At 53.0% G+C, this 24,216-nt stretch overlaps 1 protein-coding gene across 2 annotated transcripts in view; it reads right to left on the bottom strand.

The window, feature by feature from the left end:
• The window catches only part of Mad1l1 (mitotic arrest deficient 1 like 1), a 356,486-nt gene that overhangs the window by 38,231 nt on the left and 294,039 nt on the right, over positions 1 to 24,216 (bottom strand). The gene's annotated exons all lie outside the window — the stretch shown is intronic.

Here is a 24,216-nt window from a genome sequence, read left to right as displayed (position 1 = left end):
CATGCCTGCAGACTCTGGATCCGCCCATACCAAGGCTCTCCTGCTCTGAGGTCTCTAGACTTTGTGGAGCCCCAGTGTTGGCTGTGACTGGCCACCACAGCAGCTCCATGCAGAGGACCTAGAGAGCTGCTGGAGTACCTGGTATCTCCCCAAGAACAGGCCTCGGCCCTGGCCCCGACATTGGGGCTGGATCGTTCTCTGCTGGGGAAAGTGGGGGCTCTCTGGTGCTCTGGAGGGTGTTCAACAGCAGCCGTGCCCCTACCCACTAGAAGTCATCAGCCTTGCCCCAACTGTGACAACAGAAATGTCTCCAGCCAGGCATGGTGGCACATGCCTGTAATCCCAGAGGCTTAAGAGGCTGAGACAGGAGGATCGCTAATTCAAAGCCAGCCTCAGCAAAAGCGAGGCACCAAGCAACTCAGTGAGACCCTGTCTCTAAATAAAATAAAAAATAGGGCTGGGGATGTGGCTCTGTGGCTGAGTGATCCTGAGTTCAATCCCTGGTACACCCCCTGACCCCCCGCAAAAAAAAAAAAAAAAAAGAAATGTTTAAGACACTGCCAAGTGTTCCCCTAGAAGGCAGAAGAAATCTTAGCCAAGGACCACTGCCTGAGAGGGAATTAAGGCTCAGGACACAGCACCCCCTGGTCCCTGTGTCCCCTCTGTCCTAGGAGCCTGGCAGGGACCCTGAGCACGAGCCTGAAGGACCTGTTCCCAGAGCACTGCGTATGTAGCAGGATGGAGCTGGGATGCATCTGCTATGCTTCTCCCTCTATGTGTGAGTTTCTAGACTTTTCTGAGTATCAGAATCTTTGTTTGCTGGGCTGGGCTTCGTTAAACGGCCAAGTGCTGGCCTAGGCCAGTTCACAAGTCGTGTCAGCTGGCAGCTCTGCCCACAGGATGTTAGTCACTTAGTGTTTTTCTTTAAGCCAACTACCCTTATTAATGTAAAGCTTCATGTAAAAGGAAGCTTTATATCACTACTGTAAAACAAAGCGAGCACTGCTTGCTATAAATAGAGAGTAACTATGAAAATAAATTCAGTGGAAATGGAACAAACTGAATCCTCCTCCACTGGCCTGAGATGGGCTCTGAGCCCAAGGCCCTCCCAGCAGGGGCTGAGGCCAGGAGGGTGCCAGACAGTAGAGTCCTAGAGGATAAGATCAGGCCTCAAGCAGCGTGGGGGCGCTGGCCACAGACAGTCCAGTGGAGGGTCGGGTGGTGGGGAGGCCACATTCCTCCCTCCCCTCCATGAAAAGAGGGGAGCCCTGAGACCAGTCAGCTTGACAGGTACCCAGATCTAAGACCAGGGGCAGGGGAAAGCCTGACATGGCTGATCAGATCGAGGTGTGAGGGAGGAAAGAACAGGAGCCGGTGTCTAGTTAAAAACCACTCAAGGGTCCACAGAGAGCCCATTACAGACCAGCAGAAACAAAGGTGGCCAGCAGCAATGCGAGCCCTCGCCCTGGCTTTGGGTGGCTGCAGGCAGGCCTAGGGCCAGCTGCTCAGCCACCACTGGACCATGAGACAGCCTCCTGGCCAAGGCAGGCCTCTGAGGAGGGAGGTGAGCGAGCGGGGTCTGTTAAAAGCCCCCCAACCTATGGCCAGGAGTACCCCCCCAACCTGTGAGAAGCCCATGGGCACAGAGTTGGCACTGCACTCTGAGCAGTGTTTCTGTGCCACGGTCACCACAACCAGCCTGGTTTGCAGGGAGAAGATGCAGGAGCAGGTAGATGTTGCCTTCCTGGGGCCACGTCTTGCTGCCCCTACAGTCCCACTGGGCAGGGTCCCAGCCCTCCTGGAAGGAGGGGCTGTACATTCCACTGGTTACTGTAGGTACCTGAGGGCAGGGAAGAGAGCCCAAGGGGAACCCAAGAGAGAAACTGGTGAGGAGGCCCCTGCGCAGGAGCTGCTGCCAGCCAGAGGTAGCTCTGGCAGAGTCAGCAGGGGCCAGACGTTCCCCCTGGAAGGAGGGCCCCAGGGCCAGGCCCAGAGGATCATCAGCAGGGAGCCCTTTTCTGAGAAGGACAGGGAGGCTCTCGTCCAGCACCAGCCCTGGCCCCAGCGGGCAGGTCTGGGCCCCTTTTCTGGGTGGGGCCTGGGGGCCTCTCTTTCTAGAGCTCCAGGGAACCTGAAGATCAAAGACCTGGCCATTCCCTTTGATTGGGCCCAGCTCAGAACAGGATGTGTCATTATCCAAATTGCTTCTGGCTTCTGAACACCCCCCTGCTGGCAGAGTCTTTAAAGGGCGAATTTGAAACACTCCCAAGACACACCAGCAGCCCAGCAATTTGTTAGAAATGTTTCTTGGACCATCCAAATGAGTCAACTGGAGGACTGATTCTTTGAGCATTTAGGGTGGACAGGACCTCTGGGGGGCCTGGGGTGCACTTTGCCCACCAAGCCCACAGGTATGGAGTCCCCACTTCATGCCCACCTATGGTACTCTCATTATCCAAATGATGATGGGGTGGGAGTCCCAGCTGAGGTCACCCTGTATGGTGCAGGTGACCCAGACAAGCCCTCCTGGGACTCCTGGGAACCACAGGGTGTCCTCCTATCCCCACAGTCAGAGCTGACCTTGCAGGGCAGAGACTAGAGCCTCAGGACACCTTACCCATTCCCCTTCCCTTCAGTCTCTTTGGAAGAAATTGCTTTAATATTATTTACAAGAACGGTGCATCAGAAGCCAGAGAGAAGATGAGTCTTTTTATGACCAGGGAGGAACGGAAACCTGAGGATGGGATATTCAATATTAATACCAACACCTCGGCGTCGAATCTGGTCTTCTTGGTAACCGGAGGCTGTTCATGCCAAGCTCCCTTGAGGGATGCCTTCCACAAACTTGGATGTGAACTAATTAAGTTTGCACAGTTAATCAGGACTGGCTGCCTTGGAGACTCAGAACGCACAGACCCAGAGATAGGCCCTCGTGAGCTATGAAGCGATTGCTCTCTTTATCTCACGGTTAGCCCTCCTGCCTGCAGGCTGGTGCTGCCCAGGCACGGCCATCCCTGCCAAGGCCCCTCCCACTTCCAGTCATGGGTAGAGGCCCAGGCTCATGGCAGAGCCTGGTGCTCTTGCAAGGCAGCCAGTCCATGGCTTGGCAGCTCTACTGCCAGAAAACGGCTCTGGTGCCCCCCTTAACCCTTAGAGGGTCTGTGGTTCAGCCCATCTGTGTGCTGAGCACCATCCCAGCTGGACTGGTCCAGGCAGACAGTGCAGACACATGAACAGTCTCTTCCTGTGACATGGGAAGTTGCGTCTGGCTTGGGAATCCAGCTGGTTATGGGGGTCTTCTAAGTTAAGCTCTTGGGGAAGCCAGGGGTGTCATGCCAGACACAGACAGTGGCTGAGGACTGGGAGTGGTGCCCAGGGTGAAAGGGCAGGTGCCCAAGTGCAGCAGTCCCTGGGCTCCCTTCCCCTAAGATAAGGCTGACCAGTGGGTGGGTCCTTTTAAACCTGCACTTGAAATCCTAAGTGGTTCTTTAAAGCTTTTACAAGCACCTGCTGCTGGCTGAGCCTGTGCCCTGTCTGCCAACTAAAAGACAGCTGAGGGAGAAAGGGGCGAAGGGCAGCAGATGACTTGCTGTGAAAAGAAGCCGGGTTGTCCCATGGGTTGATGGGGAGCCCACGGGCCTTTAGTCAGGGAACATCATGATCTCCCTCAGTAAGGAGGCCACACGGCAGGCGAGAAGAAGCAGGGGAAGCTGTACCATCAAGAGCGATAGGTGCGAGTCCAGGCAGAGTTGGGGACAAGGACATGCTGGGAAGACATCGGGCCTAGGTGCTAAGTACTCACCAAGGGCCAGTTGTGCAATCTCACCACACCCTCCCAAACCTTCACTTGCCAGAAGAGGTGGGAGGTCTTCAGTGGCAGTGTGACATGCACCAGAACCGAATGCCTCTGATGTCTGGGCTCCTGAGCAGAGTAGGTCAGCCCAGCTCTAGGTGGCCCAGCGGAGGTGGGTGGGAGGTGGGGACTGAGGCTGACCACAACACTTGAAGCTCGAGAACTTGGGCGGTTCAGCCAACCAAGGTGGGAAGACTGAGGGAGGCACAGGCCTGCAGGCTGGGAGGGCAGCAGTACTGCTTCCAGCACAGTGTCACAAAGGGCCCCCTCTGGCTGCTGGCATCAGTAGCCTTGTGCCAGGGACACACAATGCTGCTGGCTCCCAGCATAGAAGGGACGCGTTAGCCTAGACCGGCAGTTTCTGCTGCTGACAGTCCCGGGAAATGGAGGGGGGAGTGGCTCCTGTCACTGAACATGGGAGGTGGGGCCTGTGCCTTAGGCTCTGGGGGGAGGCAACAAGCAGTGGCATTCTAAGCTCCCCGAGGCCTTGGGGCGGTTCCAGCATCCTGGACAGACCCTGGGAACCTGTCCACTGGGTTCTTCGTCAGAGGGCAAAGTAGCAGCTTGTCCCCCCGTGATGCTCAGTGAACAGGCTGAAGTTGGAGCGCAGGGCTATGCAATGCCATCTTCCATCTCCACCTCCCAGCGCATCTCAGAGGGACCCTGATTGTAATTCTACCTGCTGCTCCAGACCAATTCTCATTCTGGGCACCTCACCACGGAGGCTTTCCAGAGGCAGAAGAGGAAGGTCTGCAAGGCCATTGTTTCTCTCCCTCTGACCAAGGGTTCTTTCCTTGGGATGGCTGGGAAGGGGACGTGAAGGGCAGCTTTCATCAAAGGGACCAGGCAGGGCGAGCATGGTGGGCCCAGCTATCAGCTCTGGACATTAACTGGAGCTGAGCTTGTTTGAATGACTTATTAAAAATAGATTACAAAGCATTTAAGAGAGTTTCTGCACAGATAAGAATCTTATAATTAAAACACCGTCCTAGCTTGCTTCTCCCCACCTCTTGTAATAAGGAACGACACAGGGCTCTCAGAAACCCGGTGTCCCATCTTTCATGGGACTGGCACTTCTGCTGCACCCACTCCAGGCACAGCAAGAAGGAGGCTGGACATTGCATTTCCTGAGTCATCGGCGTTTGGTCGCTGTATTCCAAGACTCAGGGCGGGGACTTGATGTGTCCTACCATATAGCCCATTTTGATGTGTGTTTGGAGGGGACCCGTACCTTGCCACATGTGCCACACAGTGGCACCAAGGAGGTAGATGATTTACCTGAGACCACACAGCAGCAAAACTGAAACCCAAACTCCATCCTCTGATACCTGAGGTGGACAGAACCTTCTGGATTTGTGTGGAATCACCTCAGATATTAAGTTGCTCCTTCCCAACTCCCGGTTACTGGGGGCAGCTGGGCTTTGTTGGCTTCTGGCACCACAGCACCCTGCCATCAACTGTGTCCCCATGAGACAGGACTTCCAAGCTTCATGCTGGTGGCACACGGCCATGTTTGGCCTTCAGCAGCCAATGCTGAGGGCAGCTCTTCAGCAAGGCCTCCTTCCCATCTGGAATCCCCCATTGATGATCCATGCATAGAAAGTGCTTGGGGCCTCCTCCAGGCTCAGCAGGGAGCAATGGACAAGAACACGTGACCTGGAGCTGCCAACGCAGCTGCTGGGGAGGGCCTGGCATTTCTCAGCATCTTAAACCATCTTTCTCTCATTATGTGGAGCACCTGAGATGGACCTGAGGTCAGCAGCACGTGCACCCACAGGAGCCACTGCCCTTGGCCAGGGGTGAATGATCCTACATTGGGAATGCTGCAGAGCTCCAAGGGGGTGGCTGGAGTCCAAGAAGCTGGGATGCAGTGACAACACAGGGGTGAACTCAGGAGCAAGGAGAACAAAAACCATGCTCCATGCTGACCTGAGTGCCAGCTGGACAGGACCCAAAGAATAACACAGTGTGAGCAAGGGACGTGTGCACACACACCACACTGATCTCATGCCACCTGACCAACCATGCCCTCAGGAGCTTAGATATTCCTCTTTCTGACCACTGAGCCTCTCCTGTGCCCACTGCCAAGTCATGATCGCCTCATGGGGTTCTACTTAGCCCAAGTGGTCCTCCATAGGTCAATCTTTGCTCTCTGGAGATCTTGATGACCCTTGAAATGTATCTACATGAGTAGATAAATGCACTCATGTTAGGAATTGTTAGGAAGTGTTTCTGGACCTCTGCCTGTGGGTCCGTGTGGCACAAAGCAGGGTTACCTTAAGGGGGACTGGTTAATCCCACGGACAGGTTATCAGACTCCATGACAAGTGGGTTTTTCCTGAGATACAGGGTCCCTTATCAGAGCTGCTGCCTCTGCAGGGTAAGCCAGACCTGTGTTTGCAGAAATAATGCACAAAGCACTAGCTGCCAGGCTGGCAAGAGCACAGCTCTGCTAGCATTTTATGCCGGAACTGAAGTAGGAGGCGTTGAGTTAGATTTTCTCTGCAGAGTTCTCATGATCTGTGACTTGGGAGCCATCCAGCATCCCTGATGCACTGGGGATTTCCTATACCCTCTGTGGTGGCGCAAGTGGGCAGGTGACATGGCTGCTTGGTACAGTCACCTTGCTCTAGGATGTCCTTTCTGCAGATCAGGCAGATCTGACCTGGCCTGCCCAGCAGGATGCACCAAGGCCCAACAGGCCCATAGCAGTGTGACCTCTGGCATAGGGGTCCAGCAGTGTGGCCCCGGCACACACTACATTCCACACAGAGGATACAGGGTCACTTCCTCGCTTTACAACAAGTTGAGTGATGAAGGTTTCCAAACACTCTTACATGGGTACCCTCCCTAGACCCCATTAAATGCAGCAGGTCTGGGATGCGGCCTGAGACACTACATCACTAACAAGCTCCAGATTCATGGGCCACACATGGAAATCTCCTAAGACAAGAAAATGTGGATGACGTGGTACTAAAGTCTACCTTATCCTCTGCTAAGGATCATGGCAAAAAGTCCATCAGGCAAGCCTGTGGGTAACAGATACCGAGCCACCATCCAGCGTGTGACCTCACATACACTCAAGACTCCCTACACAGACTGCCACACACCCTCACAGCACCCTGGCCATGCCACCTGCTGCCCGTCTCCAGCAGGCATAGCCTTCTCCTCCACATGCACTCCTTGCTCCTCTACCATTGCTCTTCAGGCTCCCAAGGGCAGAAGACACATCCAGAGTCCCTTAACTTTAGAGAATTCCCAGCCCAGGACTAGGCTTGCTTAGCTGTCCAAAAGAGCCTGCATACAACTGAGGGCACTGGTGGGCTTCAAACAGCCTCCCCTCCTCTCTAGCCCTCATCATCACGGGGACTTTAAAAAAGCAACAACAACAGAAAAATGTGACAAGACTAAATGTAATCATGCTGTAACCTGGTTGTGCCATTAATCTCCCAGCACCGACGGGTAATTTAATTAGAGTGAGTTTGTAATGAGTTACAATCACCAATTAGCACCATCGCTGCTAACACGAGCTGAGGGGAGCCGGGAAGACCACGGTCCATCTTGGTAATTATAACAGCCATCTCCACAAATCACCAGGCCCCTTTTGCAGTATGTGATGCCAATAGACCCAAACTAGGCTCCATCATGGTATCCCCAGTGGGCTGGATACAATCAGGTTGAGCTGTTGGAGGTGGAGGCCAGCCCAGAAAGGGCCAGGGTCGCCTTGCTGAGGGGGATAGGGCCCTAGAGCAACTCAGAAAAGAGGCAGGTGACCAGCAGGTGTCTGGGTGGAGGGCCAGCAGTCACTAAGCCAAGAAGGGGCCCTTTACCTCCTTCTCTGGCCCCTCTGCCACCTGGCAGTGCTATGGCAGACTCAAAGCCCACACTTGGCTGGTGAAGTGTCAGAGACCCAACCTGGTGTAGGTCTGACCTTGAGCCGACAGCTGGGGAAAAATGACAGATGCCACATGCCACTGTGTGAGCAGAAGGGGCTGTGCAGGTGGGCAGCTCACGGCTACTTTGTGCACACCTGGTCCAGGGAGGCCTGATTTGTCCTAGTGTTTAGAGAAATGGCATTTGCAGATCACACTTTGGGTGCTGTCCCTTGGAATCATAGCCCTAACCTGTACACTTGGGACCTCCCAAATGAAGCTGGTGGCTAAGCAGGGCCCAGCCCAGTAGGCGGGTGGGCTGGCCTTGTGGACAAGTGAGAAAACAGGGTGAGAAAGTCCTCTGTAAACTGCCAAGCAGAGGAGGAAGAGTAGGGACTCTGTGTATCAGAGAGAGCCACTCTGACAAGCCCTGCCGTGGATCCAGGTCTCCAGCATGCACTTCTCTTGGACAGCTCTGAGTGTGCTTCCCCACTCTCTGGGACCCAGAGATGCTGCACATCCTAACCCCTGCCCTGTCCCTGTCCTCACAGGTACCTGTGCCCTGGGAACCGGTGGGGCTGAGGCTTTGTGGCAGAGGTCCAGGCCTTGCAATGTGAACAGCAATCAACACTCAAGTTCCATGGCTTGCAATGACTGCTGGCCGGCATCAGAGTGAACCACCTTGCCAGGCTGGAGTGCATGATTGCACCTTTCACGGCTCCTCCAGCAGCTTTAGGCAGAACCTGTCATTGTAGGCAGAATGCTGAACGAATAGGCTCTAGATGCCTCATGTATTCCGGTTACAGACACTGACTCTCGCTGGGTCAGGACCAAGGTGAGTCCCCCCCATCATTTCTGATCAGAGGGATGGCATGTTTCCAACGCCTTCAGCTGGGCAGAATATCTGTGAGCATGCTCTTCCTAGCCATCACAAAGCTGATGGGGCAGAGCAATCTTCCTGGCTTTGGCCACAGACAAGAGGCCATTAACCTCAGAGCAGGAGCCTGGATCTCTCAGTGAGTGAGCTCCAGCTTTGTGCAGGGAAGGGAAGTGCCCAGCATGGACTCTAATGTTCTGCTAGCTCTGGCACCCATAGATGAGTGTCCATGGGTGACAGGGGATGGGGGTAAGGAAACCACAGGTGGGAGAGACAGCTGCTGCATGCAGCCCTGAAGGACCCAGAGTGCCTTTCCTGAGCAAGAGAGGCAGCTTCCTCCAGAGTTCTCAGGCTAGCACTCATTCCTGATGCCAGAGACTACAGGGGTGGTCATGATCCTGCAGCTGGAGTGAGAGGGAAGCTCGGCAGGGCAGGAGTGTGTACCAGAGATGAAACACTACTTTGGCAAGGAGGAGTATGTGGTACATGTACTAGGGCACAGGTGCAGGTTGGGCTGGGCAGGGCTAAGCAGCGTGGGCAAGGCCACTTGGAGTCTTCCTCAAGGACAAGTTGCCAAAAGGCTCTTCTTGGGCAGGCTCTAAGTTGGTGAGAGATTCCACAAGGAGGCTGGGCCAGACCTAGGAACATGCCAGCTGACCTCTGTAACCCCTCTATCTGGCCTGGGGACTGAGCCCTCTGTCCTCCCTACCAGGGTAGTGCCTCAGAGACCTCTTCTTTTAAAAACTAATGAATGCTGTGAACTTCACCCCACGAGACACAGCCACACAGCCTCAGAGCAGGCCCTTGTGCCAGAGGGAAAGTGCATATGGGGAGCAGGCAGGGCCCCTTCTGGTGCTGAGTTTGAATGGACACCAACTAAGTCAGCTCAGTGCTGGGCAAGGTTTGGGGGATAAGTGGTGGGGTCATACTTAGGACCTGGTCAGCCTCTCTGGATGTCCCACTTGAGGCTGTGCCTCGCAGTGTGTCACTGATGTGACTGATAGAGGACAACAGAAGTCCACATCCTGCCCACAGGCCTCTGGATAGCTAGCCCCATGGAGATAGAGGCTGGGATATAGCTGGGACATGGGAGAGCCCTGTCCAGGGGATGGTGGAGGGAAAGGTCAGGGGATGTACTTGAGACCCCAGCACTCAGCAATCCAGGCTCTTCTTCCTAGCCCTACAGCTCTCCATGTGGAGAGGGAAGGGAGTCTGGAGAAGGAAGCCCTGGCACCCATAGGGGAAGCACCGGTGCATGCTGGACATCAATGCAGGGCAGCTGTCACAGCAGGAAGACAGTGAGATCTGGTGTCCCACAGTGCTCTTCCTGGGAGAGGGACACACACCTACAGACAATAGTGCCATCATGCAGCAAGGACCAGGACACTGTGCAAGGTACAGAGGGGCTGTTCTGTCCTGGAAGGTCAAGGACAAATCGTGGGAGGAGGCTCCTGGCTACCTGTAGATCCTGACTATCCTGCAGTGTTCTGCACAGCATGGGGCTGAATACGGTCCCTTAAAAAATAAAAGGGGTATTGAGCTGCTCACACCGATCAGCACTACCCAGAGACAGGCATCTCTTCATCATCGATTGCCTGGTGGGCTTAGGAATTGACCTAGGAAGGGAAAAACATCTCGCAGCACAGCACCTGCTCTCAGTTCAATTGAGGCCTCGTGCAGATCAGCATGGCCTGGGCTTCCTGCCTGCCACTCGAAGCACTTGGCAATCAGCAGGAGTAGGGCCAGGTGGAGGGGCAGGCTGGGGAGGCAGGGATGAGAACAATGATAGGTCCAGCCATCGAGAACGAGTCCCAGGCTGCCTGTGCCTCCAGGACTCAGGGCAGGATGTACTTCAAACCAAGGCTAAACCCAAGGAGGACTGGACTTCTCTCTCCTCTTGCAGAACAGGGTGAGCAGGACAACCAGGACAAGGACCCCAGTGCCCAGTGCTCCAGGCCTACTCCTGCTCCAGTCAGAGGCCGATGAGTAGCTACCCTGCAACCTTGGGATCCCAGAGGAGCCATGAGTCATCGCCCAGTGGACCCTGCTGTGTGTGGGGGGAACCTTCTTCTTGCACTGCAGCCCTGCTGCCCATTGAGGCCAGCAGAGCACTGGCTCAGAAACTGGCTGAAGCTGACCAGCTCACAGGAAAGCAGGAGCAGAGGGACAAAGAAGCCCCTCTGTCTTGGCCCAGAAAACACTCCTAGGAACCACCCAGGGAAGGAGGATGGCACTTGCTTTGTGGGCAAATGTGAAGTGTGGACTCTGCATCCTCTGCTGGCTGCTTGCCAATGTCCTGCTGTTCTGAACCTTCCAGCAGATGAACAGAGAGGAAAAGAGCACGTGGGTACAGCGCAGGCGGCTTACACAGGCTGCGGGGGGTGAAGGGGCAACGTGGCAAGGTTTCTAAGCCAAGAAGAGCATGTTATTCTAGGAAAAGCCCCAGTAGGTACAACCTGATCCCATTTATGTACAATTACATGCACTCTCTATACAGACAGCCATCCATCCAGGCTCACAAGTCCACCTATGATGTCCACTGAGCTGAACGAGCAAGGCGTATGTGCTATAGCTGTGAAGGACTGAATGGAGCCCCACAATTCAGATGCTAAGTCCTGTCCCCCAGTGTGACTGCATTTAAAAGAGGACATTTAAAGAGGTAAATCAGGTTAAATGAGGTCATATGGATTAGGCCCTGATCCAAAAGGCCTGGAGCCCTTCAGAAGAATCCACGTATGTGCATGTAAAGAAGAGAAAAAAAAAAAAAAAAAAAAGGAAGGGCTCAGGGTATAGCTCAGTAGTAGAGTACTTGCTTAGCATATGCAAGGCCTTGCGATCTGACCACGGCACCAAATTTAAAGAAAAAGAAGGAAAAAAAAAAAAAAAGGAAGGAAGGAAGGAAGGAAAAAGAAATGAAACAAGGTGAACCTCACATGTTTCTTGTCCAATGACCTTCCCAGGTATAGCACTTGGGGCACATAACAAGCATGTGATCCTCTCACTGAGAAGAGGGGACAGATCTCAGAGGATGGAGCTGAGCAGAGAAGAGCTTCCAACAAAATGGAAAGGAACCCTGTGAGGCTGCCTAGGAGAGCTCTCCACCACAGCGTGCAACTCCACCAGGCTGAACAAAACATAACTGGGCAGTTGTCAGGACAGCTCCCAGAGGTCATCAGTCCTGGAAGACACTGGAGTTCAAACCAGTTGCATCGGAGCATTCTCCAAGATCACTTGGGGCATTTATAGGAGGGTCATGTCTTAGCTGTGGGACTAAAGTAACCCTACAATAAATGCAAATCTAGACAAGACAGGAGAAATATTGAGAACAAGTCTTGACAGGATCAAGCTAACCCATAAGTCACTTAATTGCCTGCCAGGAAAAACCAATGCTCTTCAAAGGGAGATATCAAAATCCAGGCCCTTGACAACGCAATCTTCCCAATGTCCATTATATAGTAAGAATGGCTAAGTATGCAAAAAAAGGAAACTATGATCTATAACTAAGATAAAAATCAGTCAACAGAAACAGGCCCAGAAATGATGGAATTAGCAAAGACTTTAAAACAGCGATTACAAATATGTTCACGGACTTAAAACACAATCATGGCTCTAAGTTTGGTAGACAGGCTCCAAGGAGGCCTGACTCCTGGTGCTGTCGTGCCAGGGCTATCTCCTCCCACATAGTAGCAGGATTGGTCTGTATGATCAACAGAAAATGGCAAAAGTGATGGCTGGCACTTATAAAAAGCCCGCATATTGGGCTGGTGCTCTCTCATCACACACTCCCTCTGGGAAGCCAGCGGTCACGTTGTCAGGATGCCAGGCAGCTGTAGGGAGAGCGCCATGGCAGTGGGGGTGGAAGTAGGGCAGGGAGCAAAGCCTCCTGCCAAGAGCCTCTCAGGGAACCTGAATGCAGGTGCTGAGGCCCCCTGTCATGCTGCATAAGACCAACCTGGGCTGACAGCCAGGAGGCACCCTCAGGAGACCCCAAGCCAGAACCATGGTAAGTCACCCTGAATCCAACTTCAAACTCCTTTCTTGGTTTAGGTTGCTGAATTTTGAAGTAATCTGTTACAAAGCAACAAATTATGAAAATAAGGGAGAAGCTAAAGGTATTTTAGAAAGATCCAAATAGACTTGAAAAATTCTGTTTAAAATGAAACATGGTATTTGAAATGAAAAATCCATTGGGTGAGATTAATAGATTAGACTCTGAAAGAAAAGTCAGTACATTTAGAATAGCAACAATTATCTAAAGAAAAGCCCAGAAAAATGGGGGGAAAGAGGAATAGTGCCTCAGTGACCAAAAGGATAATACCATGTGATCAAAAATAGGTAAAACCAGAGTCCCAGAAAAAAAATGGCGGGGGAGGATTGAGGAAAAAATACTTAAGAAATAAATGCCAAAATATCCTAAATTTTATTAATTATAAACCCATATCTCCAAGGAGCTCAATGAACCACAAACAATATAAATACAAAGAAAATCTTAAAAATCAGTCACAGGAAGAAAGATATGTATAAGGGACAAAGATGAGATTGCTAGCAGACTTCTTGTTAGAACCCAGGCAAGCAAGAAAACGAGACAAACATCATTAAGATGCTAAGAGAGAGAAAAAAGATTGTCAGCACGAAATTCTACATCTAGTAAAAATGAAGATGGATTAAAGATATTTTCAGGCAAAGAAAGGCTGAGAAAATGTGTCAGTAGCCGACCTACAACCTAAGCAATGTTAAAGAAGTCTTTCCTGCAGAAGAAAAATTGTACCAGATGGAAATTTTGATCAACACAAAAGAAAGTGCCAGAAATAGTCAATTATATGTATACATTTAAAAGCCATTTTTGAATCATTGAAATTCAAAAGATAATGGGTTCTCTAAAGTAAAATATAATAAAAATCACACAAAAAAGTCAGAAAAAACTGGAAAAGTTCAGTTGCTATTTTTTTAAAAATGTTAAGTAGTATATTATCCGAAGGCAGATTGTGATGTTCATCACACAATTTTTAAACCTAAAGCAGGGGTCGGCAAACTATGGCCAATGAGCCACTTCTGGCGCAGTGTCTGCCTTGGTGACAGTCTCACTAGCACACTGTCAACATCATCTATTTATGTGAAGCCTACAGCTGCACCAGGAAGGGGTGATCTGAGCTACAGGTGGGCCCAATGTCCTTGGGTGACCCCAACTACAGGCCTGGTCTCCTTCTAAGGGGTGGCACTGTTCCAGAGCCTCTGCTGGCAGCTTCCCCACAAGTGTCTCCCACCCACAGTGGGAAGGTCTGGGAGTGGGTTTGGGTTTGAAGCTGCAAGGTCAGGGCCTGGGCAGGAGGGCTCCACTTGCCCCAACTGAGGCTCACTCCCCATCACCACCCTGACCACCACCCCTTTCTTAAAAGCTCCCAGGATGAAGAGCCAACCCCAGCCCTGCCCACTCCCAATCTGCCTTGAGCTGCACTTCTACAGTCCTGGGGCTCATCTCAGAGCCTTGCCTCAGTTCTGAGGGTGCCAGCCTCCTTGACCACAGGGCCCCTGTCCATACTGCTGGAGCCTAAACCGGCTCTTCCCATTGTACTGTGCTGCCTCTCATGGATAGGCCACTGACCACTGGAAGGGTACAAGCTGTTACCTGGTTCAATCTGTTTCTTTGCTAACTTCACCCTCTCACCTTCCAGGCATTGCTAAGCTGGGCCTGCCAGCTAACCACTTCCCAGCAGGCCCATCCACGATGCACAATCTGCTGAACCTCCTTTCCTGGTCAGGCCTGGGGCTGCCTCTAAGGATGGCAGATGCATGGTGCCCTTTCCATCACTAGACCCCTATCTAGCAATGGGAGCCCATCAGTGTGAAGACTGTGGCCCCAATCTTCAAGTCCCTCTCCTGCTGAGCCTGGGGCTCTAATCCTAGGCCAGACATCTGCACAGAGACCCAGAAGTTCTGAGAGATCCTGAACCCTGCATCACAGGTGACTCGTCACTGACCCTCCTTCCAGAAGTAGCAGCATCTTTGGAAGGCGGGGATGGGCATTGTGGAGAGCTCTCCATGCCAAGGGGTCTGTTCTTGGGACGCGCAGACTCTGCTGATTGTTTGAGGTAAGTGGCTTCAGCACCATGAAAAGGGACAGCTCCCCTGCCAAGAACTGCACTAGCCAAAGGGAACAAGATCCTGGCTTGGGCAAGGTCTTCCCAGCCCACGGCAGGGCAGGACAGGGCAGGGCATGTTGGGTAGGTGATGAGACTGAAGGCCACATAGAGAGGTCAACATGTCCTAATAGGTGGCACTCTTGGGTCTCTTGTTGTGATAGCTTCCCTCTGGGTTCTAGAGCCTGGAGCCTCTGTGTAAGTGACTTGACCATCTCCACCCTTAGGACCTCTGTCCCCTAACCTGCAGGATGAATGGGCAGAACACAGGTTTCTGAGGACCCCCAGAGTCTTGATTCTATGAAAACTGGGTGGACTGGAAGTAAGACCTGTGATTAAATCAGACGTGCAGGGTCAAGCTGGAGTGTTTCTTGGACACCTGGACTAGCCAGAGGACACCACCAGAGCATAGCCTGGTGGAGGGCATCCCAATGGGCCACACTCCTCACACCCTATACTTGCCCTTCAATCCTTAGGTCCTCACAGTCACCTTCCTGGGGAAACCAGGGTCAGATGCTAAGTGGCTCATCCAACACCTGGGCCAACCAGAGGAGCTGGTCAACCACCCTGAGGACAGGTGAGTGAAACCTGGTGCTGGGTGACCCCTTAGCTGGCCTCCACTCTGGGGCAGCCAGTGGGATGGAAGGGCAGGGCTGAGGGATACCTGGCATCCACTGGCCACCTGTTGCTTGATACTCCCCCGTACCTACATCCATCAACATCAGCAAATCCCAGGAGCTGCCTGCTGGATTTAAGTAGCGGTGTTGGACCAGTGTCTGTCTCCTGTACGTTCCCCGGGTCAATACATTCATCATGTCTTCTTGTTAATCAGCCTGCTTACCAAGGAACTTTATTTCAATTTCCAAATGTCACCAGCCTTAAAAGACCAGCCACAGCATGGCCTGGTCAGGGAGGAAGAGAGCCAAGAGTGAAACTGGTCAATGGTGATGGGGGTTGGGATCTGATGAAGGAGGCAGGGCCTTGGCACCACAGCAGTAGCTGAGACCATGGACCATGACTAGGCTCCAGGGTGCCAAGCCCTGCTGCCCATCTCTGTGTTTAACAGGACAGCAGCGAGGGCATTCTGAGCATTCTGGGAGGTGCTACATGCCTCAGACAGAATGCAGAGAGGCAGGTGGGGTAAGGAAGCCAGGAACATTCTGGAGAGTGAATGGTACTGCCCTGGCACCCTCTGCCTGGCTAAGCCCTTGGAAAATGCGTCATTCCAGTCTGGGTCAGGGCCACTGTGTGCAAAAACAACACAGTAGGAAGTGGCTGTGTTAGGAGACACACATGTGCATGGCAAGCATGCTTCCCCCAGCAACCAGATACCAGGTCAATGCCCCTGTACTCAACAGCAGAGTCGGAGGACATATGATGGTGGGAACCACCGCAGGACAGACGGGGAAAGCCTGCCTGGCTGCTGCAGCCTGAATCAGACACCTTAGCTGGCCCCTTGTATCAGGGAAGCCCTGACATGTGGAGGAAACTCTTGCAGGACCTCTCCTTCCTGACCTCTCAGGGGGCTCCTCTTTATATGTCCGTTGCCTCAAACTTACCCTCTGTCCACCACAGGAAGTCAGGGGTGGCTACAGTGACCCTTGCTCAGGCCCTTGGTTCTCAGTCTATCCTCACATGGTCTTTGTCCCAACTCTGCCATGGAGGAAGATGAAGGACCTTCTTCAGGGCTTTGAAGTTCTCACTTGCAGTGTGAGTATGGGCAAAGGCCAAGTGAGCTCACACAGAAGAAAAGTCTAGGTCTGCCAGATGTGGGCATCTGGGGGCTGTGTAGGGATTGGACCTGTTAGGGTGGGTTCCAGAAGACAGGAGCCATCCTGAGGTGGGCTGTGGTGACTCCTGTTTCCTAAATAGTCCTGACATATGTCCAGGACCACCTGAGTTTCCCCAATATTGTTCCCATCATCTGCCAGGATTGCTTGACCTTCAACCCCTGAATTCTGTGCACCTCTGACAAAGAGTTACGGCTGCGACAATCCCATGGCGCCCACTGGCCTGGATTAGATGTCTTGGCTCCAATTTTGTACCAGCAAAGACAAGGCCACCAAGGGCACTGGGCTGAGCACTACGACATCCCCAACAGCTGGAGCTCCTGTCCCTGTGGGTCTCCTTTAAGTCCCCCCTCTCTCTTGCTCCATCCTCAAACCTATGGGTGGCCCCTAGACCAGGTGGGGCTTTCTCCCTTAACAGTCACTCCATTTAGCAGAGAAATGGATAGGAAGGAGAGGTACACAGCGGGGCAGAGTAGGGTCAGGCAGAGGATGTCCCAGGAGGGTACTGTATCCTGAAGGATGCTGTGTCCTGGCTGCCTACTGTACTGGCTCAGGCGATTGCTCTCCCTCCTGTCCCTCTACAAGGTCTTTCTGCTTACCCCATTGTGGGGCCATTCAATCTCACTAGCCTTTGTCCACAGACCTGCAAGAACTGGGGACTGTTTATTTGCCCATCAGATCAGGAGTGCCTGGAGGGACAAGGCTGGCGGCTAGCTCAGGGTCAGGGCCAGGGCCAGGAGGACTGGAACAGCTTCTTCTACAAGTGAATGCCTCTCCCTAAGACCCCAGAGCACCATGCCCAGGTTGTGCGAGATGAATATGTGGAGGATGGGGCACCCTGGCATATTCACTCTGCTTAATGATGAGGGCAGCTACAAAGGTCACGTCTACACGTGTGGGTGGCAAGGTGAATACTTTGCCAGGGAGCCACAGACCCTCTGCAAGTTCCAGCAGCATCAGCATGCCCCAGTGGGACCAGACCCTTTCTTGCCCATCTGTGCCTCTGCACCAATGCCACAGGAGCCCAGTCTGACCTGAGATGGTGGTGGTGGTGGGGAGGAGGATATAATGGGGCTCAGTGGGAAAAGTGGAGGACTGCCAGGCACGAGCACATGTGTACACACAGGTGTGTGTTGCTTGTCTGTGAGCATGAATATGCAGGGGACATGGAGTTGGGAGTTGGGAAGACTCCTTGCAACAGGCAGGGCTCCACTCATCTCCAGGGTCAGAGCCTCAGTCTGACCTGCCCCAGGCCCCCCAACCCAGTTTTGTCAACTTTCATGGAGGGCCAGGCCTGTGCATGTGCCACAGGCACATGGGAGAGACTAGGAGGGTGACATGAGGTGGGAGGCTGGGGCCACCTGAACTCCTTGTTCATCACCTCCAGACACCTGAGAAGGAAGGGCACGTGCTATTGAGGAAAGTGAGGCTACAGTCATCTGCCTCAGGCCAGCTCTGCTGCTGAGGCCAAGTGAAGCCCATGGTCTTGATCTTCCCATGACTGTCACAGCCTCCCCATCTGGGAGACTCACAGTTTCAACAACTGTGAGGATGCATGACCTGGCCGTTTGCCTGTGGGCTCCGTGCAGGCCCAGGTCAGACCACTGTGTGCCCAGGGAGCGGCTGAGCCTTGGTGGGTGCAGCGAGGACTAGAGGGTGGGGAGGCAGGGGACACAGAAATGCCTAGCCACCCAGGACAAAGGGTGCTTAAGGCTACTTTTGCTTCCCTGGAGGCCCCGTGAAGGTCAATCCAACATGCAGAAATGGAAGGAGGGAAGTTCTGTGAGGCAGATGTTGGCAAATGGCAGACCATGGGCCAAATCCTGCCTCCAGCCTGTTTCTGTGTGGCCTATGAGCTGAGAACGGTTTTCACATTTTAAAATTGTTTCTGGAAGCTGTATTCATAATGACCCAAACTGGGAACCAAGCTGTCCTTCAGTAGGTGAACAGACACACAACCCAGGCAACGAGATTTACTCAGTGATGAAAAGAAGTGAGTAATCAAGGCAGTAAAAGACACAGAGGACCTTACATGCAGACTGCGAAGTGGAAAAAGCCATACTGCAGAATTCCAGGTGTGGGACATACTGAAAAAGGCAAAATGACAGAGAAGGAGGCCTGAGGGGTGCAGGTCAGGGTAAAGGGATGGGCACAGAGGATTTTGAGTCAAGGAGCTGCTCCATTGACACAATGATGGTGGGCATAAGTCACCATACATCTCACATCTATGCAAACCTAGAATGTTCTATACCAAGAATAAACCCTCATGTGTGTGGTGAGCCGTTTCTGGGGTCGCGACACATGTGAACCACAGGCTTCACAGGTAACTGTCACCAACAGCACTGGCTCACTGACTGACAAACGTGCTACCCTGATGCCACACATTAACAGCAGAGAAAATTGTGTGTCGTGGTGGGGAGAGAGGAGGGAACTCTGTATTTTCTGCTCAATTTTTCTTAAACCTTAAACTGTTTGAAAAAATAAGTTAATTAATATTCAAAAAAACCAGAAGAATATCTTGTACTCTATGGAAATTATATGAAATTCAAAGCTCAGTGCCACAAATAAAGTTTCACTGGAACACAGCCACTTGGATGAGTTCCAGGAACGGGGCTCCAAGGCCCTTTGTGGAGGATGCCTACAGACCCTGGGGTAGGGAAGGACGTGGGTGAGCTGACTGTGGTGGTCTTGGGCTCAGGGCACACACTGGACAAGATGGGCAATCAGGGTCATGAGGCAGGCCTTGGTTTTCCCACTGGGGGAATCTGGCCACTGTTCTGAGGCCATGGGGTCTGGGAGTCTGAGCCTCAGGCTGCCCGCACACCAGCTTCAGTAAACCCAGTCCCTTCCTCTAAGCGGTATGCTTGAGGGAACAGTAAAGAGACTATCTCTGAATGCTCTAAACAACCCTTCTGTGAGCTATTCTATGGAAGCAGACACCCAGTGAACCCAGGACCCTGGTGTAGTACCTAGCAGTGCCCATAGGTGCTGTGGGGTTCCAGAGTCCTGGGCACAGGGACGCTGCACATCAGAGGTTTGCTTTCAGCTTCGACACCTGCTGCTCTCTGGCAGGCCTGTGTAGCAGGTGCAGGAGACACTGGCACCTCCTCGCCTGCCCTCCTGCTCCGTGCGTGGGTCCATCGGCCTCCAGAACAGCAAGGCAGTGCCGCACCTGTGCTGAAGTTGGTGGTGCTAAGGAAGTGCTTGTGCCCACGCGTGGCCCTGGGGTAGATGAGCAGGTAGCTGACCACCCTTCAGGGAGGCAGCTCAATGCTGGCAGCTCCTGTGATTACCACAGTATACCTCAGGGGCTGCCCCTAAGGGGACAGCCAGTCACACTATGAGCCAAGTCAGACCTGAATCCACAGAACACATTTCCAGTGTGGTGCAGCACTCCACACTGCAGGGAGAAACAGGAGGCTCAGCTTGGTCCAGTAACGCGCCCAAGGTCCCACAGCTGGCATAGGGTGGGGCCTCACACCAACTCCAGCCGTCTCCAGCCCCAGAGCCCTCATTGTGTGAGACCCCCCCCCCAGGGCTCAGATTTCAGCCACAGGAAGAACAGAAAGGTGTGCCACTCAACAGGAAAGTATCCACGATGGTTGCCACCTGCCCAAGATGCACTATGAGCAGGCTCAGCCACACTGGGTGGATTTATGAATTCACATTTATACATACATGATCTTCCCCCACTGGCTGACAACCCCTTCGCAGTTGTCATTGCAGGCCTGCTTTCCAGACCTGGAGCCTTGGGCTCACCGGCTATGTACACACAGGCAGCTACGGTGCTCTGCTCAATGCCGATTTGTGCAACCCCAGACTCTGCTTTCATCTCGGCCCTCTAGCCCTGAGCAGGCCCTGTAGGCCCTAGGTGATGCTAGGCTGTGGGATGGTGCCAGGCATGGAGGAAGGGGGCCCACAGGATGGCCTGCATCTCATGGCTTTGTTACAAATCATACCTGCTGTGTGACTCCTGTGACGAAGCTTTCCTTCTGGGAGGAGGGTCCTTGTGAACCATGGGGAGTAAGATCAGCAAGAGCAGACCAGGAGCTCAGAATAGGTCCCTGCTACAAGGGGAGCTTCTGCGCATGGTCCGGGCAGCTGAGGACAGCTTGACAGGCCCCTCCCTTCAGTCCAGGGGCAGGGCAAGGCCTTCCAAGGAACTCTACAGACTTTTGGATCTGATTTCCCTGGGGAGGGAGAGAAGTGGGCAGGACGCCAGGCTCCTGCTGGGAGGAGCTGGAGCTGAGATTTCTTGCTTTCCCCCAAATGGCAGCCCCCGGGCAGCAGCTCCCTCCACCCACACGGCAACGAAAGCCTGGGTCCGGGTTGGGCTGGGAGCAAACCCTCAATTATCCCAGCACACATCTGCAGAACCTGCTCAACTGGAAACAGGGCTCAGCTATTTCTAACTCTGTCTCAGACCCTTCCTGCTGGAAAAATCATTTCTGAGAAAATAAAATAAATGAGAGGGGCCAGGGGCCTATGGTTTGGTGCGACACTTCCTGTGCCTGGTCTAAGAGCCGCCACACTGCTCTGTGTATGCCAGCACCTGGTGGGGGTAGGGTAGGGGGGAGGCCTTGGGACCGAGGTCAGTCTGCCCTCTGTCTGGTCCTTATTTACCCTATATCTTTGGTATGGGGAACTGGACCCAGGAGCTCTCTACCTCCGAGATACATCCCACTTGTTCCTTTCATTTTATTTTTAAGACACGTAAGTTGCCCAGGCTGGCTTTGAACTTGCAATCCTCTTGCCTTAACTTCATGAGTAGCTGCATTATAGTCATGGGCCTATCTTTCCACTTGCTGGCCTGTCTGCCCTTTTGTCCAGCAGATCCTACAAGCACCTCTCCATATCTGGGTCTTGACTGGTAAACAAAGACTGCCATTAATGGCACCAGCAGGGCCCCTCTCACCACTGGACTTAGTATTCCAGAGGGTGTGGTATGGCCAAAGACGACACACGGTGCGGCAGAACCAGCTCTGTGCCCTGGTTAGACTTCCTGCTGGAAGACTTGACGGCCCAAACTGTCTTCCCCACACCTGAGTAGGAGGATTGCCAAAGGTTGCCGAACTGAGGCTCTGAGCAGGATCAGAGAGGCCTCAGCCCACAGAGAAGGCCTGGTCCCAGGGAGGCTTTGAAGGGACAAACACAGGCCATCTGGAAGTCTACAGAGACCATGGTGCTTCAGGCCTCTCCCAGAAGCCCTGAGTTGTCTGTCAGGGAAGGAAGAGGGGTCAGGAGCCCACAGTGCGCAGACCCAGCCTCCTCCTCCACAAGCCCCTCCTGCAAGGTCCACTGGGGGCAAGACCAGGAGAACTGCTGTGAGGCTCTGCTGGGTTGGAGGGGCAGGCAGGACCCAGGTGTCAGCAGAGACTGCACAGGGGTAGGAAGCATCTGTGGGCTGGGGCTGAGCAGGTTAATGGGATCCCACCAATGACATGAACATTCACAGGGTCTCACAGGGCTGGGCTTACAGTGAGCACCTCATAAGCACCATCTCCCACAATGATCCAAGTCTGAGCTTGTAATTATACCCATTTGGCAGATGAGACAACTGGGATCAGAGAAGGTAGGTCATTGGTTAGCCTTGGCCACATTATAGAACATTCTGAGATCTAAGATGCTTCCAGAATGTAGTTTCCACAACTGGACAGGTGTGCTAAGGTGAAGAGAAGTGGCACAGGATGGGTGCAGGGGAGTGGCAGAAGGGCAGGCTAAGGCCAGACAGCAGCAGGTTAATGCAGGGGGATGAAGCTATGGAGGAAAACGGAGCAGGAGCCCAAAAGAGGGGAAGAAATGCCTCCCTGCCAGCGGCCTCACCCCAACTGCAGCAAGTGAGGTGGGCCACGTGGGCCAGGGCAGACAGGAGGTAGGGGGGCCCATCTGGCTGCTCCTCATGGATGCCTCAGACCTCACAGTGGGGAGGCAGCTGTCCTATGAATCAAAAAGCACACAGGAATAGTCGGCTTGGTGGAGGCACAAGGGGCTATACAGCCCCCACTTCCCTGAGAAAAGTCACCACATCCATCTCCTTAACCATGATCACGGACCCAGCCCAGTACAGGAAAACATGACCCTCACCAGGCCAGCAACACACGACATTCACCAGGCCAGATGGTGACACATGGCCCTGACCATGCCAGCATGCAACAAAGTGCCTCACCAGGCCCTCACCATCTCTTGGAACTTGTGTACATTCTGCAATGATTTTGGTGTCAGGCCCTGGGAAGACCCACAGTTGCCATATAGTTCTGCCCCACAAATGGGGTCAGCTGTGGGCCTGGCCCTGCACTGCCTATGGGCCATCTTGGCACTGAGGTGCTGGGCTCTGCTGAACCTGGGTAGGGCCAGAGCTCCCAGAAGAGGTTGCTTCTAGTCTCAAGCCACCGGGTGGGGGAGGTAGCCAGTGGCATACCCCATGGGGCCTCCTCTGCCCTCCAGCCATGGTGAGGGAGCTGCCTGTGGCCAGCAGGGGCTGGAGTCTGCTCCCACCCTCAAGGTAAGCAGTCATTTGCTTCCCCATCAGCTGGGGCTACACAGGCACTCCTAGGCAGAGATCCTAAATGACCTGGGTGGGAAGAGGCAAGACAAGGAGGTACCAGGGCTCAGCCGCCAACATGGGACCGCAGTGTGTCAGGACAGTGGGGATAGCAGGGATAATAGGTAGGATTGGAGGGTGCTCCCACCCTCCCTTGTGTGTGTCCTATGGAGACTGAGGCCACCAGCTGGTCAGGGTGTAGTGGGCCTGGAGGGAAAGAGCTGTAACAGAGTGAAGGGTCAGCACTCACATGCTCGCTCCTATGAGAGCACCAAGATGCTAATGGCTGTCCTTTGGAGGCAAGAGTCTGAGTAGATCGTGCTTTTCTGGATTTTCTACAATCTATAAATATGAGATCCTTGGGAATGTTTCCCAAGGTCTTCCTGGAAGTAGCTTTCATAAGATCACAATCACTTCAGTCAAAGAATACCAAGAATTCAATGAAAACTATTCCTCGTAATTTATAAATGTTGGTAAGTGATATGTTAAATAGTGGCTGTTCATAAGCACATCTTTATTTACCCAATCTTTTTAAAAGAGCACAAATTTCTACAATGCATTAAATTAAACACCCATCAGTGATCCTGAGTTATTCAAAAGTACACAGGATTATACAAAAGCAAAGACGTACGTTTCTGATGGCTTATTTATCTAAAGACTTTGAGTGTCTGAATATTTATTTACTTACTCAAAGGTTTGAGAGTTTCAAGATGTATAAAAATGGATGAACATGATCTGAGAAGCCTAGCAGATTTAGAAGGCACACTGTGAAACCTGGGTACAGTGGGCACCAGGCTGGGATGTGGTTCTGGCCACAGGGGTGGGAGCAATGCACAGAGGGGCAGCTGAAGGCAGCCGGGGTGAGGATTGAGAGCTCCAGCCTAAAGAGGAAGACAGGAAGTGTTGTTTGTTTTCCATTAACTTCTGCTCGAAATACTCAAGCTAAAGCTATACTGGGGACAGGTTTTGAATAAAAATGAAAGTTAGTTCCTGCTTCTATAGAAGAGCAGAGCTAGGCCAGCTGCTGGAGGCTCGACGGCCCAGTCACACCTCAGTGGAGCCCGACCTCCTGCAGCCGTGCCTGGTCGACCTTCCTGAAACAGCTGGCAAGGCAGCAGCCTCACCATGAACAGGGGTTGGGTTGCC

Source organism: Callospermophilus lateralis, chromosome 19 (genome assembly GCF_048772815.1).
Source record: "Callospermophilus lateralis isolate mCalLat2 chromosome 19, mCalLat2.hap1, whole genome shotgun sequence".
Classification (NCBI taxonomy): Eukaryota; Metazoa; Chordata; class Mammalia; order Rodentia; family Sciuridae; genus Callospermophilus; species Callospermophilus lateralis.
The sequence above is the reverse complement of the archived record's forward strand: the minus strand, read 5'-3'. Positions and strand labels throughout refer to the sequence as shown.